The sequence below is a fragment of the Urocitellus parryii genome, chromosome 4, assembly GCF_045843805.1.
Source record: "Urocitellus parryii isolate mUroPar1 chromosome 4, mUroPar1.hap1, whole genome shotgun sequence".
NCBI lineage: Eukaryota > Metazoa > Chordata > Mammalia > Rodentia > Sciuridae > Urocitellus > Urocitellus parryii.
This window is the reverse complement of record NC_135534.1, coordinates 28,481,386-28,504,607: the sequence shown is the minus strand read 5'-3', so window position 1 is coordinate 28,504,607 and position 23,222 is coordinate 28,481,386.

Sequence of the window (23,222 nt, the reverse complement as noted above, 5' to 3'; positions counted from 1 at the left end):
CATACATAAATGGGGTATAATTTCTCATTTTTATAATTGTACACATTGTAGAATCACATTGGTCATGCAGTCATATATGTACCTAAGGTAATAATGTATGTTTCATTCTACTATCCTTTCTTTTTTTTTATGTTATTTATTTATTTATTTTTAAATTTATTTTTTAATGTTGGTTGTTCAAAACATTACATAGTTCTTGATATATCATATTTCACATTTTGATTCAAGCGGGTTATGAACTCCCATTTTACCCCGTATACAGCTTGCAGAATGACATCAGTTACACTTCATTGCTTTACATATTGATATACTCATGTCTGTTGTATTCTGCTGCCTTTCCTATCCTCTACTATCCCCCCTCCCCTCCCCTCCCCTCCCCTCTTCTCTCTCTACCCCCACTACTGTAATTCATTCCTCCCCTTGTACTGTTTTTCCCTTTCCCCTCACTTCCTCTTGTATGTAATTTTGTATAACCTGAGGGTCTCCTTCCATTTCCATGCAATTTCCCTTCTCTCTCCCTTTCCCTCCCACCTCTCATCCTTGCTTAATGTTGGTCTTCTTCTCGTGCTCTTCTTCCCTACTCTGTTCTTAGTTACTCTCCTTATATCAAAGGAGACATTTGGCATTTGTTTTTTAGGGCTTGGCTAGCTTCGCTTAGCATAATCTGCTCTAATGCCATCCATTTCCCACCAAATTCTATGATTTTGTCATTTTTTACTGCAGAGTAATACTCCATTGTGTATAAATGCCACATTTTTTTTATCCATTCGTCTATTGAAGCGCATCTAGGTTGATTCTACAGTCTTACTATTGTGAATTGTGCTGCTATGAACATCCATGTAGCAGTGTCCCTGTAGCATGCTCTTTTTAGGTCTTTAGGGAATAGACTGAGAAGGGGAATGGCTGGTTCAGTGGTAGAATTCTCAAGCTCCACCTTTTTAAAAGGTGATGTGACAAAGGCAAGAAATCTACCTGTACACATGCATTATAGAAGAGGAGCCCTACCCACAGGCTACTGCATATCATCTCAGACAGATCTTATTTATATTGTCTAGACTATTAGTGTACTGACTCTGGGAAGGAATGGGAGGTGTCTCTATTGTTACAATCTTGGAATATCTCCAGGGTAGGGAGATAGTTCTCTCTATGCTATCCTGGAGTTTAAGGAAATTTCCTCTAGATAAGATCACTGCCTCTGCCTTTCCAAAGTCATTTGTTCACCCAATCATTTCTGAAAACATAGTCTGAAAATCTAGATATGTAGGTACATGAGAAATTTGTAGAACATTATATTGAAACACCGTGTCTTTAAAATAATCTGTCGACTGCTATTTAATTGCATAAAGTCGAAAACATATTTCTCATGTTTTAACTCATGGGAGATGAGAGTTTCATCATCTCATCACACCAGGAGCTTGCCAGGGTAGGGTGTGGTTGCCCTTTTTACCACATATCCATAAAGAAGTCACTAATGTCATTGTTTGGGTCATGACAAGTACAGGATCTTATTTCACTAAGCTGCAGATTTGTGGTTTTGTCAGTATAAGAACTAAGTTTCTATGACTTTGATCTGTGCTCTGGTGTAGCAGGGGTTCTGTTCTTTCCCTTTTGAATTCCTTTGAACTTCCTGTTTCTTTGTATTAAGGAGACCAGACAAGACTTCCCCACAGAGGGAAACTTGTTATATTCCAGCTATCTGCAGGCTCTTCTGCCTAAAACGGAATGGGTCAGGCCAGCTTTGAATTGTAGGTTATTTTCAACTCCAGGTTAAGGAAATAGGAGACCTCACGGTCACCTTAAATCTAATCTGCATCTTATAAATCAATTTTTACTAAAACATGCAATTTTAACTAACTCTGCAACTGCTGTGTTGATACATGGACCCAATTTAGATGGTGTATGTTCTTCTTTGTAGTTTTTTTAATTGAGGTCACGGGCTGGGGGGGTTGGAGTGGAATCGGGATTATCAAACAGAAACCTAAAAAGGAGAAAATAAGGAATGATTAATCTTATGCCATAGAATAAGTAACTAGTTAATACTTCTACATGAATTTTCCCAATGTATCATCAGCAAGAAATTTCTGTTTAATTGAGCCAAAGCACAATTCAGCAACCATCAAGATTTAAAAAGGAATAGAATAAAGACCAAGGAAGAAACATTAAAAGTGTCAGTTTCTTAAATTGGGGGAAGTAATAGCCCTTGTTTTCTTTCTCAGTTATTGTGGTAAGGTGATGACGTTATAAACTTCTATACAGTTTCAAAATAAATACTTTCCTTCCACACCAAGGAAGGACCATTTATCAACCCTGAGGACACTGTCAAGAGAAAATAAGGAAAGTCAGCCGACGTGGCAATGTTGATGTCGTAGATGATGAACCAAGCGGTAGGACAGAGGATGAAGGGAAAAGAGAAATATTGCCACAAAAACCCTCAGTTTCTAAACTCCCAAACTGATCCTTTGAGAAATGACAGTTGTCTTGGAAAACTATCAAACAGAAAAACACATAACAATGAGACAAAATTACAAGCTTCGTCTAAGTACAAAAGGTTTGAAAGCATCAAGAACACTTACACAGCAGGGAAAATTATATTTATGCAATGCACCTGAAAACTTGTGATTTGCATAGCATTCTTGTCTGACTTATTAATCTTAATGAGTGCTTATTAAGCACTTAGTGATGAAAAACATTATTTGAAATAATAATAGAGTACAATGTGTTATTATGCAAATGTGTTTGACAAGATGTCCAACTGCAAAAATTTTATTGCTTGGTGATTGTACTTCTGCGGTTATGAAATTTATTCTCTCTTTTCCAGTTCTAATACTGAAAATAATTAGTCTTTTGATCCCCATAATTAATTGAACTTCCAAAATGTCCCCAATATAATATTTCCAAGCTTGGCCTTGGCATTCAAGTTCATCTATTTCTTCATCCCAATCGATCTTTTTTTTTTTTTGTCTTTTATCAGCCACTGCAAGACTGCACCTCTTCTCAAATGTTGAAATCTTCTCAGTTTTTTTTAAGACTCAGAATTATCTGTCAGCTTTCTCATTTTATTATTTTTTTGGGGGGAAGGGAGATAGTTTCTCAAAATTTATCTTTCTGCAAGTCTCTCAAAACTTTATTTGTTCTTCTTTTATAGACTTAATAAAATATCTGTGTGATAATTGCCTGAATACAAGAAATCTTTCCTTTAAACTACTATTAATAAATTCAGGGACATGTCATGTATGTACTTCTTATGAAATTTCGGAAAACCATTGTTCACTAAAAATGTTTTGCTAAATTCCATCTCAACAATTTAGTTACTAGATCTTAAGTGTTTCTTATTTTAAACAGAGAAGACAAGAACATTTCTAGTTACTGAAAGATGATTTTGTACCAAGTAGTCATTCAAAGAAGAACTAGAGAAAAAGGATTGTGGTCTCAATTTTGGTACACAATGTATTTGTACTTTTTTATTTCTACCCTTGATTTCTTCTGATAGCATAATCAGTTAATCCTAAATTGTTTATTGTAAGTAAATCTTAGAAATAAATTGTTGGTGTTATGCGAAAGTATAATCAGGAATTATAGCTAATTCTAAAACAAACAAAATTACTTTATATGTAAATTACAGCTCAATTAAGTGGGGATAAGCTACACAAATGTGCAAAATATATTGAGTATCATCTGTGTATGAAAGTGCATTGGGCTGTTCACAGTACAGAATGATGTAACGGTGTCTGAAACAACTTGTACATGTTGCCATATATTTTATACCAGGAATTCCAGAGGAGCCATAATTCATTCTTTGCTAACACAAGAACCACATTCAGCTTCTCCAAAAGTGTATTTTTCAAATAACTTTATTTTATTTATTTATTCATGTGGTGCTGAGGATGGAACGCAGTGCCTCACTCAGGGTAAGCAAGCACTCTACCACTGAGCTACAATCTCAGCCCCAGAAGTATATTTTTAAAGGGATGAGCTAGACCCAAGTTCACTTAAATATCAATAAAGATATAACAATAAATTGAAAGTCATAAAATCATAACGAAGCATATATTCATTTTCAGTGATAGAGCCAGAAAGTGATTATTTTCTGTGTATATTCTATTTCCAACATATTTGCATATATCTAACCATAAAGTATAAAAGATAAAAGGAACTCTAGAAGAGATCTAGTCTAAGCCCATTATTTTATAATTTAAAAAAACGTTGCAATGCAGTGAAGCACAGTCATTTACACAAGCTCACGATGATGGTGAATATTAGATTTCCGTTCTCCTGACTCTTGGATTACCGCCTCTTCTTTTCCATACATACTGAATTTCAATATGCTTCCCACAGATATTGCACACCCTGGGCACCCGACAAATATCTGCCAAATTAAATCTGATTTCATTTTGTGTTTTCTTATACACATTTATTTTCTTTATCCATTCACAGATTTGCTTAAAAACATTTTTTTAAAACATTATTTTAGAATCACCTCTGTGTTTGCGGCTCTCTATTCCCCTCCTACCTTCATTGAAGGAAAAGGATAAAAATCCACTTAAAAAATTGTCACTAAGAGACACAGGGAATGGAATAATGTTAGGGCTAGTCATTGATAACCTCATTTCCTGAGATACACATCAGAGAATTGTAGATGCAAGCGAGATCAAGAGAAATTGAGCTGTGCTATAATGGAAATAGATGGCTCCTGAATCCAGAAGATTGATAACCTGAAACACAGAAGAAAGGAAAACACATAATAATGGACAGCCTTACAACTCATAACTGGCACACACCGTGTTGTTCTGAGGCAATATGTCAACTTAATGACAGGCTTCGAATATCCTTCAACATCGCTAGGGTCTTAAAGTGAAATTTAGGAAGTTCTGAATATTTTCCCACAGGAAAAGCCACCTGTCTGAGTTCATGATCATTTTCCATTTGTAAGAGTACAAATTATTTTATGAGACATGAGCAGATGTTCATGCATCAAGGCAAAAAAATCTGTTCCATTAGGAGAGAAAGCTTTTAGAATTCTCAGAAAAAAAGTCCACTAGCATCATCAGATCTGGTTGTCCCTCCACAGGCTCAGTTCTGTGTAACAGCAAGAGTCTTGAGGAAACTAGACCCTATCTTGTCTCTTAGCGTAGTGGGTTGCATGGTGTACTCCTGAAAACGTTGTATGCAAGTCCTTACCCCAGTGACTCTAAGTGTGACAATATTAAGAAACAGAGTCTTTGAGATGAATTAGGTTAAGTATATCAAAATCAGGTCATGCTGGATTTAGGGCTAGACCTAAATGGAATTATTTGTGAGTAAAATTTGAGATTTGGATAAGGCAGAAGACCTTGTAAAGATGGAAACAGAGACTGGACTCATGGAGCTAAAATAGAGTAGGGAATGGCACACATTGCTACAGTCACCAGAAGTTTGGATGCCAACAAGGAACAGATTCCCCCTCGCAGCCTCAGAGAAAACCAACCCTGGCAAGGCCTTGATTGCAGACTTCTGCCCTTCACATTTATGAGAGGATAAATTTCTGTTGTTGTTAGCCCCGTTTGTGGTAATTTATTCTAGTAGCTGTAGGATTCTAGTCCTCCATAGAATCTCATTTTTGGATGGCGATTTTGGGAAGAAAAAATGAAAACATTTGTTTCTTTAAAATATTTATGCACACTAATTTCAGAGTAGCACAATTTAGGCCGCCTATGGATGGTCTTAGTGTCAGGTAGTAATGTCTACCAGGATTGCTTCCTAGTCACCACTAAAATTGCCACTGTCAACATCATGATTAAAGATAATTTTCTGCCAGCACCCAAATCTAGGGATTTTTAGAAAAACATATATTTTGAGTGTATTTCAGTATTTTGTTGGTGCTTGCTTTTGTTTTTATTTTGAGGAAAACCAATGACTGAAATTACTGAATAATTCTGGACCCTTTTATTTAAATTATTTCATAGATATAATAATTAAGATTTAAGGTTAATTATTACACCAAATCCCCCCAAAAAGCATGTTATTTTAACTGAATGGCTCATGACTAGCTTATTGACTGTTGCCTGTTGCATAAATTTCATCTTCTCAGTAGAAGTCTAGGAGGTATTCAATATGTGCGTGAATGCTCTCGGTTAATGCAGATTGGAACTTAAAATACCTGTTTATCTTACTCAAAACCTGACTATACACTTACCCCAGATATCCCTGTCTGTCAAGAGTCCCTCAACTTATCTCAGTTCTACAACTTGGAAAATGATAAATTAGGTTACTGGTTTCAGATCCAAATAAAATTCCTATGACTCAATGTCAAACTCTGTGGCTGCTTATAAAGACAATGCTGTTCAGTAAAGATGACAGAAGTATCTTCCACGTGTGAACATAGTTTATTGACACTTCATAAGCCACTGCAATGGAAAGTTTAAGTCACACCAGATCGCTGAGACTTTCTCAGCTCAATTTCACTGAACTGACCAGATCAGTGAACTTCTCTTTCCCAATGAAGTAAGGGACTAGGGTCCCTTCGACTTAGTGGGAACAATTCTGGGTTCACTAATTGGTTCCTGTGCTTCAACAGTTCCTTGTGTTCATCCCCAAATTTGTTGACCTTGTTATTGTAATCAATACAAAACTGATTAAACTTGAATGCACAAAGAAAAGAGCTGTGCCTTTTATACAAATGAAGATAAATGATTCTCCCTCCATAAAGGTAAACTGCAAAAGCAAAATTGCTATCAAAATAGATGTGAAAGAGAGGAGAATAAAAAGTTCAGAAGAAGAAAAAGCTCATGAAAGTCTAAATATTCTGTGTGATTTATTTAGAAATATATTAAAAACCTTCACTTCATCATAGGAGACCAATACCGAGAACTCGTCAGGAAACATTCATGGTGTATTTTGCTTTTAGTTTTTTTCTTTTTTTTTTTTTTAAAAAAAAAAAAAAGAACGTGTAAAACTCTCTACTAGCACAGCCATTCAAAGAACAAAGTTTGGCTCTACACCCACAGAGTAGATAATGAATGTATCTTTTTTTTATGGTTTAGACTAAAAGAAATATTTGAAGATATTACCAGGCCTCATTTTTTTACAGCTTTGGGCTTCAGTTGATTTTTCTCATAACTTGCCAGCTATTGGTCCTGAGGTTGTTGTCTGGTGAGAAACTGTCTAGATAAATGGCTCCCCGAGTCCAGCCAGTGCACACGGGTTTTACTTGCATGGATACCATCCCTTTGCCTCCATTTTTTTTCAGGGAACTCATGTGCCATTCTAGTTTATGAAATAATGGTTCCTAAAGAGATCGGTGCTTTGTTATTGTAAACAACAACAATAATATAAACATTACTAGTAATATTATAATAACAGCATAACACAACCCAGAACTGTTTCAAGTTACTTTGACATACTAAGAGCTTAAGTAATTACATGGAAAAATCATGATGGAATCTGGTCAGTTTGAAAAAAAAAATGGATTCAAATGAAACTTACAGCTTCAATCTTTAAAACCAAAGATTGTTCTATGGTTTATTTGTATTGCTTTATTTGAGGAATGTTAATTTAAATAATGGGGTCATTTTGTTCCTTTCTGGACTTCTTCCACTTCAACTCCAAATAGAGCTAATTTGTTGTTTGGTTATGATGTTTCTTCTTTCCCTCATCCCTCCATCCCTCTATCCCTTCCTCCCTCCTTTCTTTCCTTTCTTCCCTCCACAAAAGCTTAAGATGAACTACTTAAGTAAACCAAATAAACACCATCTCTAGATTCAGGGACTCTTATACACTGAGGAGGACAGAAACAGGACAGGAATAATCATAGATATTAATTAAGTATAACTGTGCTTATTATTATGAAGGAGTATACAGTGTTATAAAGTGAGAAAGTAGGACTTCATTAAGATAATCTGAGGCAGTAAGAATGACTTCATTTTAGAATGTGACATTAAGGTGCTGCTAGGGATGTAATTCAGTGGAACGCCCTGTGTTCCATCCATCCACAGTGCTGCAAAAAAAAAAAAAAAATACATGACATTAAGGTGAGACCTGAAAGACATCATTAGTGATCCGGGAGAGAAGGAGCAGGGTGCAGGAAAAAGTTCAAGAGTACGGAACAGTCTAAGTGCACTTTTGAAGCATACCTTAGCTGGGGAAGAAGACAAGGAGGTAATGATCAGAAATTTCATAATTATAGGTAAACATGTTTCAAAATGAGGTCTAGGGGGAGAGCGGCATCAGATTACATTAGCAGACACTTGATAAAATGCAGTTTATGGAGACCCAGTAGTACCCTCCTAATTGAAAACATCTGGAAGTAAATCTGGACACCTCCTTCCCACAAATACCTGAGTGGTTTTGTGGACAACACAGTAGTTTAGAAATTCACTGAGTCTGACTGATTCACTTTTCAGAACTGTTATATCACCTTGAAGAAAAAAATCTCACAAGGTCAAGCTTTATATTCAGATTGAATTCTTCAAATATTTATTCTCCACCCCCTGCCAAAAAATAAAAAAAAAATATATGTGTAGGGAATATAGTAGTGAGAATTCTCCTTCATTTAACTGATGCCTTATTTTCTCCTCCTGAACTATGAAAGGACTAGATAGGAGCATCCATCTCTCTCATGATACACTTCAGACAGAGTGGCCCAGAGAGGTTAATTACCTTTCCGGGAATCACAGCTTGCCTCAAGTGTTGCCAAGGTCTCCTGACTCTTGCATCCGCACTTTTACCCCCTATGCCCTCACTATGCCTTTATCTCATCTGGGGGTCATTAGTATTTGTTCTCTTCCCCAAATGGCACTTTTTCACATGAACCACATCTATACTCAAAGAAAAAAGAAAACAATAGGAAATGCTAAATGTTGAACTTTTCACAGGTGATGTTTTCAGAAATTGATGTCAAGATTAAAATAGCGGTTGGCAGTTACAACTGTTGGGATGTCATTTTACAAAACAATTGCCTATGAGGTCTTCATGGATTAAAGGTTTCACATAAATTGGGGAAAGCTGGAGGTCTGCTCTCTCTGCTGACTTCCTTTCACAGGCGTTTTTTACATAGCTACAGAGTACAGTGGGTCCCCAGGTCTGCCACGTTCTCCCTTTCCCTAAAGAAATCACACTTCTCAAGACAGAAAAGCTTCAAAAGTAGGAGCCATAAAATAACGGGGCTGTTCTCACTCATTACCAGGTGTCACAATTACAACATCCCTTGAGCATGGGTGATTATAATTAGCCTTGAAATAGGACTACTCTCGTCCCCAGAGATTCGCCCAATGCGGCAGGCTCATTGTGGCAGATAGGGCCTTGGGAAGAGGTTTGTCTGATGCTCTACTCTCTAGAGCAGCAACCGGTTGTATGATGTGAGCTTCCACGTGCTCACTCAGTACAGGGGACTAATTAGCTAGGCATCACCCTGAAGTTTTACAGTGAAGCCTCTTGGGAAAGAGAGGCTTTTCCCTGGCCTCTGGATTCCTATCGGCTATGGTCTGGATTTTAAATGTCTTTCAAGGTCCAAGTTTACAGGTTTGCTCCCTGGTGTTAAATTACTGTGGTGTGACAGAACCTTTTAGAACTGGGCCTACTAGGAGGTCCCTTAGGTTATTAGGGTCATGCCTCTGAAGAGGATAATGGGACCACAGTCCCCTTCTTTCTATCTCTTCTACTTCTCTGCATGAGATTAAGTAGTTGCTCCATGACATTCTTCTGCCACAACCTGGCCACAGGCCTGAATCCATGGAACCAATCCATCTGGTAATGAAACTCGAAAACTGTGAGCCAAATAAACCTTTTCTCTTTATAATCTGATTAATAGAAGTTATTTGTTAGAGTAATAGAAAGCTGACTATCATTGTGTATTTCCTTCCTGTTGAATATGTGCTGGACTTGTGACCTTCTAGGAGGCAGTGGAATGCAGCCAAGGTCATGAACGCCCATGACTACATACATAATATAGGTGATTATATTACAAAAAATGTTAATGCCTGTCTTTTACAAGGAGATTTTCTGCCTCTTGTTTTCTACAAGGAAACAAACTTTCATGTTGTAGGCTGCCACAGGGAGTGGGTTACATGGCCAGGAGCTGAAAGCCACTTGTATCTTATAGTCAGCAAAAAACCCAAGTCCTCCATACAGTAAACTGCAAGAACTGAATTCTGTTGGGAACCACAGGGTAACAAGGCAGTTCATTCCTAAAGGGAGGCTTAGATGAGACCATAGCCGTAGCCAGTGATTTGATCGCAACCTTCTGGGACCCAAAGTATATCACTCCCTGGTGACTAGCTAAGCAATTCTTATAGAAACTGTTCAATAACAATGTGTGTATTAAGTCCCTAAGTTTGTGGTAATTTTGTTATATGGCATTATATAACTGATTTGAATAGAAAGTAGATTCACTAACAGAGATCTTATCATGGAGAATATTCTCTAAAATGAAATAACTGAATACTTGAACATGAAGGGGAAGATAAGTAAAGATATTTGGGGTTCGACTTTCTATTTTCCTTCTTTTTTTATTTGATCTTTTTTTTTTCTTTTTTTTTTTTATTGTTGGTCGTTCAAAACATTACATAGTTCTTAATACATCATATTTCACAGTTTGATTCAAGTGGGTTATGAACTCCCAATTATACCCCATATACAGATTGCTGAATCACATCAGTTACCCTTCCATTGATTGACATATTGCCTTTCTAGTGTCTGATGTATTCTGCTGTCTGTCCTATTCTCTACTATCCCCCCTCCCCTCCCCTCCCCTCCCCTCCCCTTTTCTCTCTCTACCCCTTCTACTGTAAATCATTTCTTCCATTTGTATTATCTTGTCTTACCCCTCCTTTCCTCTTATATCTCATTTTGTATAACCCTGAGGATCGCCTTCCATTTCCATGCGATTTCCCTTCTCACTTCCTTTCCCTCCCACCTCTCACCCCTGTTAATGTAAATCTTCTTCTCAAGCTCTTCGTCCCTAACCTGTCCTTGTTTCCTCCCCTTATATCAAAGGAGTCATTTGGTATTTGTTTTTTAAAGATTGGCTAGCTTCACTTAGCATAATCTGCTCTAATGCCATCCATTTCCCTCCAAATTCTATGATTTTGTCATTTTTTAATGCAGAGTAATACTCCATTGTGTATAAATGCCACATTTTTTTTATCCATTCATCTATTGAAGGGCATCTAGGCTGATTCCACAATCTTGCTATCGTGAATTGTGCTGCTATGAACATCGATGTAGCAGTGTCCCTGTAGCATGCTCTTGTTAGGTCTTTAGGGAATAGACCGAGAAGGGGAATAGCTGGGTCAAATGGTGGTTCCATTCCCAGCTTTCCAAGAAATCTCCATACTGCTTTCCAAATTGGCTGCACCAATTTGCAGTCCCACCAGCAATGAACAAGAGTGCCCTTTTCCCCGCATCCTCTCCAGCACTTATTGTTGTTTGACTTCCTAATGGCTGCCAATCTTACTGGAGTGAGATGGTATCTTAGGGTAGTTTTGATTTGCATTTCTCTGACTTCTAGCGATGGTGACCATTTTTTCATGTACTTATTGATTGATTGTATGTCCTCCTCTGAGAAGTGTCTGTTCAGGTCCTTGGCCCATTTATTGATTGGGTTATTTGTTATCTTATTGTCTAATTTTTTGAGTTCTTTATTTTTTTTTTATTTATTTTTTTTTATTGGTCGTTCATAACATTACATAGTTCTTAATACATCATATTACACGGTTTGATTCAAGTGGATTATGAACTCCCGCTTTTACCCCGTATACAAATTGCTGTATCACATCAGTTACCCTTCCATTGATTGACATATTGCCTTTCTAGTGTCTGATGTATTCTGCTGTCTGTCCTATTGTCTACTATCCCCCCTCCCCTCCCCTCCCCTTTTCTCTCTCTACCCCTTCTACTGTGAATCATGTCTTCCATTTGTATTCTCTTGACTTACCCCTCCTTACCTCTTATATGACATTTTGTATAACCCTGAGGATCGCCTTCCATTTCCATGCAATTTCCCTTCTCACTCCCTTTCCCTCCCACCTCTCATCCCTGTTTACTGTAAATATTCTTCTCAAGCTCTTCATCCCTACCCTGTCCTTGTTTACACCCCTTATATCAAAGGAGTCATTTGGTATTTGTTTTTTAAAGATTGACTAGCTTCACTTAGCATAATCTGCTCTAATGCCATCCATTTCCCTCCAAATTCTATAATTTTGTCATTTTTTAATGCAGAGTAATACTCCATAGTGTATAAATGCCATATTTTTTTTATCCATTCATCTATTGAAGGGCATCTAGGCTGGTTCCACAGTCTTGCTATCGTGAATTGAGCTGCTATGAACATCGATGTAGCAGTGTCCCTGTAGCATGCTCTTGTTAGGGCTTTAGGGAATAGACCGAGAAGGGGAATAGCTGGGTCAAATGGTGGTTCCATTCCCAGCTTTCCGAGAAATCTCCATACTGCTTTCCAAATTGGCTGCACCAATTTGCAGTCCCACCAGCAATGAACAAGAGTGCCCTTTTCCCCGCATCCTCTCCAGCACTTATTGTTGTTTGACTTCCTAATGGCTGCCAGTCTTACTGGAGTGAGATGGTATCTTAGGGTAGTTTTGATTTGCATTTCTCTGACTGCTAGCGATGGTGAGCATTTTTTCATGTACTTGTTGATTGATTGTATGTCCTCCTCTGAGAAGTGTCTGTTCAGGTCCTTGGCCCATTTATTGATTGGGTTATTTGTTATCTTATTGTCTAATTTTTTGAGTTCTTTGTATATTCTGGTTATTAGGGCTCTATCTGAAGTGTGTGGAGTAAAGATTTGTTCCCAGGATGTAGGCTCCCTATTTATCTCTCTTATTGTTTCTTTTGCTGAGAAAAAACTTTTTAGTTTGAGTAAGTCCCATTTGTTGATTCTATTTGTTAACTCTAGCGCTATGGGTGTCCTATTGAGGAATTTGGAGCCTGATCCCACAGTATGTAGATCATAACCAACTTTTTCTTCTATCAGATGCCGTGTCTCTGATTTAATATCAAGCTCCTTGATCCATTTTGAGTTAACTTTTGTGCATGGCAAGAGATAGGGATTCAGATTCATTTTGATGCAAATGGATTTCCAGTTTTCCCAGCACCATTTGTTGAAGATGCTATCCTTCCTCCTTTGCATGCTTTTAGCCCCTTTATCAAATATAAGATAGTTGTAGTTTTGTGGATTGGTTTCTGTGTCCTCTATTCTGTACCATTGGTCCACCCGCCTGTTTTGGTACCAGTACCATGCTGTTTTTGTTACTATTGCTCTGTAGTATAGTTTGAAGTCTGGTATCGCTATACCGCCTGATTCACACTTCCTGCTTAGTATTGTTTTTGCTATTCTGGGTCTTTTATTATTCCATATGAATTTCATGATTCTTTTATCTATTTCTACAAGAAGTGCTGTTGGGATTTTGATTGGCATTGCATTGAACTTATAGAGAACTTTTGGTAATATCGCCATTTTGATGATGTTAGTTCTGCCTATCCATGAGCAGGGTATATTTTTCCATCTTCTAAGGTCTTCTTCTATATCTTTCTTTAGGGATCTGTAATTTTCATTGTATAAATCTTTCACCTCTTTTGTTAGGTTGATTCCCAAGTATTTTATTTTTTGGGGGGATATTGTGAATGGAGTAGTTGTCCTCATTTCCGTTTCAGAGTGTTTGTCGCTGATATACAGGAATGCCTTTGATTTATGCGTGTTGATCTTATATCCTGCCACTTTGCTGAATTCATTTATTAGCTCTAATAGCTTCTTTGTGGACCCTTTTGGGTCTGCTAGGTATAGAATCATATCATCTGCAAATAGTGATAATTTGAGTTCTTCTTTTCCTATTTTTATGCCTTTAATTTCTTTTATCTGTCTAATTGCTCTGGCCAGTGTTTCGAGGACTATGTTGAACAGAAGTGGTGAGAGAGGGCATCCCTGTCTTGTACCAGATCTTAGAGGGAATGCCTTCAATTTTTCTCCATTCAGAATGATGCTGGCCTGTGGCTTATCATAGATTGCTTTTACAATGTTGAGGTATGATCCAGTTATCACTAATTTTTCTAGAGTTTTGAACATAAAGGGATGCTGTACTTTGTCGAATGCTTTTTCTGCATCTATCGAGATGATCATATGGTTCTTATTTTTAAGTCTATTGATGTGGTGAATAACACTTATTGATTTCCGTATATTGAACCAGCCTTGCATCCCAGGGATGAAACCTACTTGATCATGGTGTATAATTTTTTTGATATGTATTTGAATCCTATTCGCCAGAATTTTATTGAGGATTTTTGTGTCAAGGTTCATTAGAGATATTGGTCTGTAGTTTTCTTTCTTTGAAGTGTCTTTGTCTGGTTTCGGAATCAGGGTGATGTTGGCCTCGTAGAATGAATTTGGAAGTTCTCCCTCTTTTTCTATTTCCTGAAATAGCTTGAAAAGTATTGGTGTTAGTTCCTCTTTAAAGGTTTTGTAAAACTCTGCTGTATACCCATCCGGTCCTGGGCTTTTCTTAGTTGGTAATCTTTTGATGGTTTCTTCTATTTCTTCTATTGTTATTGGTCTGTTTAGGTTGTCTATATCCTCCTGACTCAATCTGGGCAGATCATAAGACTTAAGGAATTTATCGATGCCTTCACTATCTTCTATTTTATTGGAGTATAAGGATTCAAAATAATTTCTGATTATCTTCTGTATTTCTGCAGTGTCTCTTGTGATATTGCCTTTTTCATCCCGTATGCTAGTAATTTGGGTTCTCTCTCTTCTTCTCTTCGTTAGCATGGCTAAGGGTCTGTCGATTTTATTTATTTTTTCAAAGAACCAACTTTTAGTTTTGTCAATTTTTTCAATTGTTTCTTTTGTTTCGATTTCATTAATTTCAGCTCTGATTTTAATTATTTCTTGCCTTCTACTTCTTTTGCTGTTGTTTTGCTCTTCTTTTTCTAGGCTTTTGAGATGAAGTATGAGATCATTTATTTGTTGGTTTTTTCTTTTTTTGAGGAATGAACTCCAAGCAATGAATTTTCCTCTTAGAACTGCTTTCAATGTGTCCCATAGATTCCGATATGTTGTGTCTGTGTTTTCATTTAACTCTAGGAAGTTTTTAATTTCCTCCTTGATGTCTTCTAAAACCCATTGATCATTCAGCAACCTATTGTTCATTCTCCAAGTGATGCTTGATTTTTCCTTCCTTCTTTTATCATTGATTTTCAGTTTCATTCCATTATGATCAGATAAGATGCATGGTATTATCTCTACCCCTTTATATTGTCTAAGAGTTGCCCTGTGACATAATATATGGTCTATTTTTGAGAAGGTTCCATGTGCTGCTGAGAAAAAAGTGTAACTACTTGATGTTGGGTGGTATAGTCTATATATTTCAATTAAGTCTAGGTTGTTAATTGTGTTGTTGAGTTCTATAGTTTCCTTATTTAACTTTTGTTTGGTAGATCTGTCGAGTGGTGAGAGAGGTGAGTTGAAGTCACCCATGATAATTGTATGGTGGTCTATTAGACTCTTGAACTAGAGAAGAGTTTGCTTGATGAACACAGCTGCACCATTATTTGGGGCATATATATTTATGATTGTTTTGTCTTGTTGGTGTATGGTTCCCTTGAGCAGTATGAAGTGTCCTTCTTTATCCCTTTTGATTAACTTTGGCTTGAAATCTATTTTATTAGATATGAGTATGGACACTCCTGCTTGTTTCCTCAGACCATATGAGTGGTATGATTTTTCCCAACCTTTCACCTTCAGTCTATGAATATCTTTTCCTATCAGATGCATCTCCTGTAAGCAGCATATTGTTGGGTCTTGTTTTGTGATCCATTCTACTAGCCTGTGTCTCTTAATTGGTGAGTTTAAGCCATTAACATTTAGGGTTATTATTGAGATATGGTTTGTTCTTCTAGCCATATTTGTTTACTAATGTTACTAAACCTGATTTGTTATCCTCTTTGACTACTTTCCCCCCTTTACTGTCCTACCTCCCATAGTTGGTTTTCAATGTTATTTTCCATTTCCTCTTCCTGTAATGTTTTGCCAAGGATTTTTTGAAGAGATGGTTTTCTAGCTGCGAATTCTTTTAATTTTTGTTTATAGTGGAAGGTTTTAATTTCATCTTCTATCCTGAAGCTTAATTTCGCCGGATACACGATTCTTGGTTGGAACCCATTTTCTTTCAGTGTTTGAAATATGTTATTCCAGGATCTTCTAGCTTTCAGAGTCTGTGTTGAGAGATCAGCTGTTATCCTGATTGGTTTACCCCTAAATGTAATCTGCTTTCTTTCTCTTGCAGCTTTTAAAATTTTCTCCTTATTCTGTATGTTGGACATCTTCATTATAATGTGTCTAGGTGTGGATCTCTTATGATTTTGCACATTCTGCGTCCTGTAGGCTTCTAGGATTTGGGATTCTGTCTCATTCTTCAAGTCTGGGAAGTTTTCTTGTATTATTTCACTGAATAGACTTTTTATTCCTTTGGTTTGGAGCTCTGTGCCTTCCTGTATCCCAATGACTCTTAAATTTGATCTTTTGATATTGTCCCATAACTCTTGGATGTTCTGCTCATGGTTTCTTAGCAGACTTGCTGAGCTGTCTATGTTCTTTTCCAGTTGAAATACTTTGTCTTCATTGTCTGATGTTCTCTCTTCTAAGTGATCTACTCTGCTGGTAGTATTCTCAATTGAGTTTTTGAGTTGGTTTATTGTTTCCTGCGTTTCTAGGATTTCTATTTGTTTGTTTTTTATTACCTCTATCTCCCTGTGAAATTGATCTTTTACTTCCTGGATTTGTTTGTCAATGTGATCTTTCATTATCTGATTTTGCTGTCTCATGTCTTCCTTGAGACTCCAGATCATCTGAAGCATGTATATCCTGACCTCTCTATCTGACATTCCATCTGTTGCACCTATTACCTCTTCTAAAGTTGAGTTGACCTGCATTGCCTGTGATCCTTTCTTTCCTTGTCTTTTCATACTGCTGGCGTTTCTTTCTGCTTGGTGAAACTGTTGTGTTTTCAAATTTTCTCTCTATTTATTTATATTGCTCTTGTATAGTTGAAAAATCACCCTTGCAGGGCAGGTAGTGGCTGTGATCCTCCTCCAATTGGTGTGATCCATCTACCACGCTGGCAGGCCCTATTAACTTCTCTTCCAGTTGGTGGAGCTATGCCCACTGGGCCAGGCTTCTCTTCTTGATAGGTGGGAACCAATCACTGTGCCTCAGCTCTTCTTCCCAGACTGTGCGGATCTCCAATCCTGAGTGCCTAGGGCCTTCTCTTGTGGTTCCTCAAGCCAGGCCCCGCTCACCTGTGACACTCACCACAATACTGACTACATGCCAGGTCTGCTGCTCCTGGGAGCCCTGTTTTCATGAACGCCTGGGCACACTCTTTCTGTTTGCCTCCCTCAGACCCTAAGTTTGTAGGGCTTGGGGCTGAGGGCCCCCAGCGAATTTGTTTGCCCTCAGGTAGCAGCAACTCCCCTGATAGCTGGTGCAAGGGACCTGTTGTCAGCACTGGTGATAGCGATAGCTGGGAGTCCTGCGCCGCTAGTCCTGCATCACTCCTGATTCCCTGGGTCTGGCTGTGGTGCTCAGTTGGCTTTTACCTCTGTGAGTTCAGGCGGGCCGACTAGTTATTTCAGTGGAATCATTAGTGCTGAGTCACATAAAGCAGGCGAACCGGAGCTAGAATGCAGCCAATTCGGGCTCGGTGTGTTCTGAGAAGGCTAGACTGTTCGCCCGGGGTCCACTTCAGCTCAACCGTGCCTAGTGGTCCTGAGCGAACAGTATTTTGACAGTTTACTTCTCCCTATGCCCGCGCAGCTGAAGGGGTTAGAGACTTGATCTCTCCACGTCCGCCGCCATGTTGGATCATTTAGATTTTAAATTGTCACTCATCTTATCAGCTGTTCCATTTCACTCGGCAGCTCACTCTCGCGGTTAAGAGTCTGTTCTAAGGTGCTCCGCGGAAAGCGGTGGCGGCAGCGGCAGTGGCTGCAGCGGCTGCGGCGGCGGTGGCAGCGGCCAAGCTGTGGCCTTCGGGACCTCCGTGGAGGGGGTGCGGGCTGGGGGAGGGGAGGCAGCGCCTCGGGGTCCGAGCGGGCCTGGTACTGGGCACGCGAGAGAGCGGGTGGGGTGGGGGAAAGAGATTGAGATCTAGATTTAGGGAGTGAGCATGGGAGGAGAGATGGTGGGGGAGAAGCGAAGCGGAGAGGCGGAGAGGGGAATGAGAAGGGGCCCAGGGAGCCCGGCAGCTCGGGGGCTGCAGCCTTACTGCTCTTGCTGAAGTCGTGGCGGATTCACTCCATCTAGGCCCTTTTCTTGACACGGTGCTGAATCCTTGTCGACAGATCTCCTTTAATGGTCTTTACTTCTTCTTTTTAAGAAGCAGCAACATACGCTGCGGTGGCGGTGGCGCGGAGCACAGAGCGGCTCGCTCACTCCCCGCCGCCATCTTCCTCAATATCCTTGATCTTTTTAGATATACATAACAGTAGAGTATATTTTGACATATTATAGATACATGGAGTACGACTTATTCTAATTAGAATCCCATTCTTGTGGTTGTCCATGATATGGAGTTTCACTGGTAGTGTATTCATATATGAACACAGAAAAGTTATGTCTCATTCATTCAACCGAATGAATCCTCTGTCCCTTCCCTTCATTCTCCGTTGTCTAATTCACTGAATTTCTATTCTCCAACTCCTTGAGATGTGTCAGCATCCACATATCAAAGAGAATGTTCAACCTTTGGTTTTGGGGGATTGGCTTATTTCATTTAGCATGATAGTCTCCAGATTCATCCATTTCCTGGCAAAAAAAAAATCATAGAGTCTTTCTTTTTATGGCTGAGTAATATTCCGTTGTGTGAATATGTGTCTATATCTCCCACCTTTTCTGTATCCATTCATCTGACTTCCTGTTTTCAAAATGTGGAGTTTTAATAGTTACTAATGATATAATAAATCAAAGGCTTTGCCATTTGATGTTTTAAAAATCATATCTTTGTCTGATTAGATAGGTTCACAGTAGCAGAAACTTGTATAACCAGAAGTCTATCTATTTCATAGCCTGACTAGTGGACAGTTCTCTTTTTCTACCATCATAACCTAAAACCTTTTAGCTCCTTCACACTATTCAACATGGAGATGAACTAGACCATGACCTAGCTCTACTTTCTCACCACTTGAGCTTATATCTATTCCTCTTCATTTTCTTAATTTTCACCTCTCTAAATTCTTTGTGTTTCTTTTCCCTTAAGATCTTACTAAAAATGCATCTACTCTAAGGAGCTTCCCATTACCCCCTAAATCTAGCTTAAGTATTCCTTCACTGTACTTCAATAAAGTATTTAACCTTGCCACATATGCTTGTCTTTTAATTGAAATTTCTTCCTCATTGTTCTTTGTCCTTCACTTGAGTGTAAGCATAATAAAAAAAAATGCAATATCTTGGTCCTTATTTCTTTCCTACTATTTAGTGCCTGGTTTGGTAGAGGAATGTGTGTCAACATGATTTTATTTAAACGTATAAAAAGATGTCTGGAACAAGACAGGGATGCCCTCTCTCACCATTTCTATTCAACATAGTTCTCGAAACACTGGCCAGAGCAATTAGACAGACAAAAGAAATTAAAGGCACAGAGATAGGAAAAGAAGAACTTAAATTAGCACTATTTGAGGATGACATGATCCTATACCTAGCAGACCCAAATGTTCTACCAAGAAACTTCTAGAGCTAGTAAATGAATTTAGCAAAGTGGCAGGATATAAAATCAACATACATAAATCAAAGGCATCCCTACATATCAGTGACAAATCCTCTGAAACGGAAATGAGGACAACCACCCCATTCACAACATCCTCAAAATAAAATAAAATAAAATACTTGGGAATCAACCTAACAAAAGAGGTGAAAGATCTATACAACAAAAACTACAGAACCCTAAAGAGAGAAATAGAAGAAGACCTTAGAATATGGAAAGATATACCTTGTTCATGGATAGGCAGAACTAATATCATTAAAATGGCCATATAACCAAAAGTACTCTATAGGTTTAATGCAATGCTAATCAAAATCCCAACGGCATTCCTCACAGAAATAGAAAAAGCAATCATGAAATTCATCTGGAAAAATAAAAGACCCAGAATAGCAAAAGCAATTCTAAGCAGGAAGAGTGAAACAGGTGGTATGGCGATACCAGATTTTAAACTATACTAAAGAGCAATAGTAACAAAAACAGCATGGTACTGGTACCAAAACAGGCGGGTAGACCAATTGTACAGAATAGAGGATACAAAGACCAATTCACAAAATTACAACTACCTTATATGGACAAAGGTGCTAAAAGCATGCAATGGAGAAAGGATAGCATCTTCAACAAATGGTGCTGGGAAAACTGGAAATCCATATGCAACAAAATGAAGTTGAATTCCTTTCTCACACTATACACAAAAGTGAACTCGAAATGGATCAAGGAGATAGGAATCAAACCAGAAACTCTGTGTCTAATAGAAGAAAAAATTGGCCCTAATCTCCATCTCTTGGGGTCAGGCTCCAAATTCCTTAATAGAACACCTATAGCACAAGAGTTAAAATCAAGAATCAACAAATGGGATGTATTCAAACTAAAAAGTTTTTTTCTCAGCAAGAGAGGTAAATAGGGAGCCTACATCCTGGGAACAAATTTTTACCCCTCACACTTCAGATAGAGCTCTAATCTCCAGAGTATACAAAGAACTCAAAAATTAAACAACAAGAAAACAAATAACCCAATCAACAATTGGGCCAAGGCTCTGAACAGACACTTCTCAGAGGAGGATGTACAATCAATCAACAAATACATGAAAAAATGCTCACCATTTCTAGCAGTCAGAGAAATGCAAATTATAAACCACTCTAAGATGCCATCTCACTTCAGTAAGAATGGAAGCCATTATGAAGTCAAACAATAACAAGTGCTGGCGAGGATGTGGGGAAAAGGGTACACTTGTACATTGCTGGTGGGACTGGAAATTGGTGCGGCCAATTTGGAAAGCAGAATGGAGATTCCTTGGAAAGCTGGGAATGGAACCACCATTTGACCCAGCTATTCCCCTTCTCAGACTATACCCAAAAGACCTAAAAAGAGTATACTACAGGGACATAGCTACATCAATGTATAGCAGCACAATTCACAATAGCTAGACTGTGGAACCAATCTAGATACCCTTCAATAGATAAATGGATAAAATAGATGTGGCATTATATACAAAAAAATATTACTCAACACTAAAAAATAACAAAATCATGGCATTTACAGGGAAATGGATGGTATTGGAGCAGATTATGCTAAGTGAAGTTAGCCAATCCCTAAAACAAATGTCGAATGTCTTCTTTGATATAAGGGGAGGGGACTCAAAACAGAGCAGGGAGGAAGAGTATGAGAAGAAGATTCATTAAACAGGGATAAGGGTTGAGAGGGAATGAGAGAGAGAAGGGGAATTGCATGGAAGATGGAAGGAGACCCTCAGTGTTATACAAAATTACATATAAGATGGTGTGAGGGGGAAGAAAAAAAAGAGAGAGAAATGTGTTACAGTAGATAGGGTAGAGAGAGGTGATGGGAGAGGAGGGGAGGGGAGGGGGGATAGGAAGGGTAGCAGAATACAACAGACACTATTATGGCAGTATGTATAAATGTGGCTGTATAACCAGTGTGATCCTGCAAACTGTACACGTGGAAAAATAAGAATTCATACCCCATTTGAATCAAATGTATGATATGTCAAAAGATGTCATTGTAAAAGCTAAAAGCATTGGAGTCAGATACATTTGTATTCGTATTTTCATTCATTCTGTGACTGTGGGTAAATTACAAATATGTATTAACCTTGATTTCCTCATCAAGAAAAGTGAGGATTAATAGCTGTTCCTTTTTCTCTGAGTCATTAAAACCTTAATTCATTTTTCAACAAATGATCTGTTGTTTGTGCTTTTACAGGGTGTCAGACATGGGTCTAGGGTTGGGATACAGGATTGTGCAAAAGAGTAAGAATTCTTACTTCCAGAAACAAAACTTAAACAAAATATATGTAATGCACACTATTCATGCCATAGTAAGTTATAAAGAGTGAAATTAATTGCAGAAGAGGAACAGGAAGGATTGGAGGGGCATATTGTGATTTTAGATAAGGTGTCCAGTACACTAGGCAGGCACCAATTGGGTAGGACCATGAAGAAAAATGCTACAGCAAGATATGCCAGTAATCAGGGAAGGACAGTCCTGACTGAATGCTGGGGTACTGTTAGAGAATGATCTGAAGCCCTCGGCACATGGTAGTTCTCAGGAAATGTGTGTAACTGCATCCCATTCTATTCTCCCCATATTGGCATTTGTCAATTACACACTTGGTAATTGCATACTTTGTTGTTTCTCCTTGAAAAATATCTAAATGGTATCACCGTCATCATGCTCCATCTATCATAGGTACTGTGACAAAGTCTTTCTACTTTGATTTCTCTGAATGAAAAGTTAAAAATTAACTCTGCCAGTGGAAGGTAGCCACTAATCCTTCTTCAGTTTTGCGAGCAGAATGAAAGAACGTCAATATCTGAGAAAGAATTCCACAGGGCAAGGTTAAAGCTGCTCAACTCGTCCTTGTGATGGTCCATCATGACCTACGGAGACAGGGAGGCTAGTTCACAGCAACAGTTTATAAAGTCTTTCATCGTTTCATTCAATTTCCATGCTGAGTTCTAATTCTCCAGGATTCATAGAGAATTCAGCCTCAGGAATTCTTGAGCACCAGCACCTTAGAAAGAAAGACGTTGCACTGATGGAAGCAGTCCTTTGGTCCAGTTCACAAGGATTTTCAGGTCTGCTAGATCCATTGTTTCTGTGCTGCTCTTGGGACGCAGGGAGACAGGAAATCCCAGTGCCTAGAATTTAGTTTCGCTTGATTCTCATTTGACAGCACTTTCCTGTAAAAAAAATGTTCCTTTTTGTACATTCTGCCTCCACTACATGTCCATGTGTTTCCTTAAATATTTCAATGGATGGAGGCGTGTTCTTCTTCATGGGTTTGGGATTTTAGAAAAAAAAAAAACACCAGTAAAGGATATGCTTTGTATTTAATATCAGTTTTCATACCAATAATCTATGTCCTCTGAAGCAAGTCAATGATTGAATAGTTACTTACTGGAAGAAGGAAAGATGAAGGACAAAATACAAAAATATACATACAAGTTACTTCACTAAATT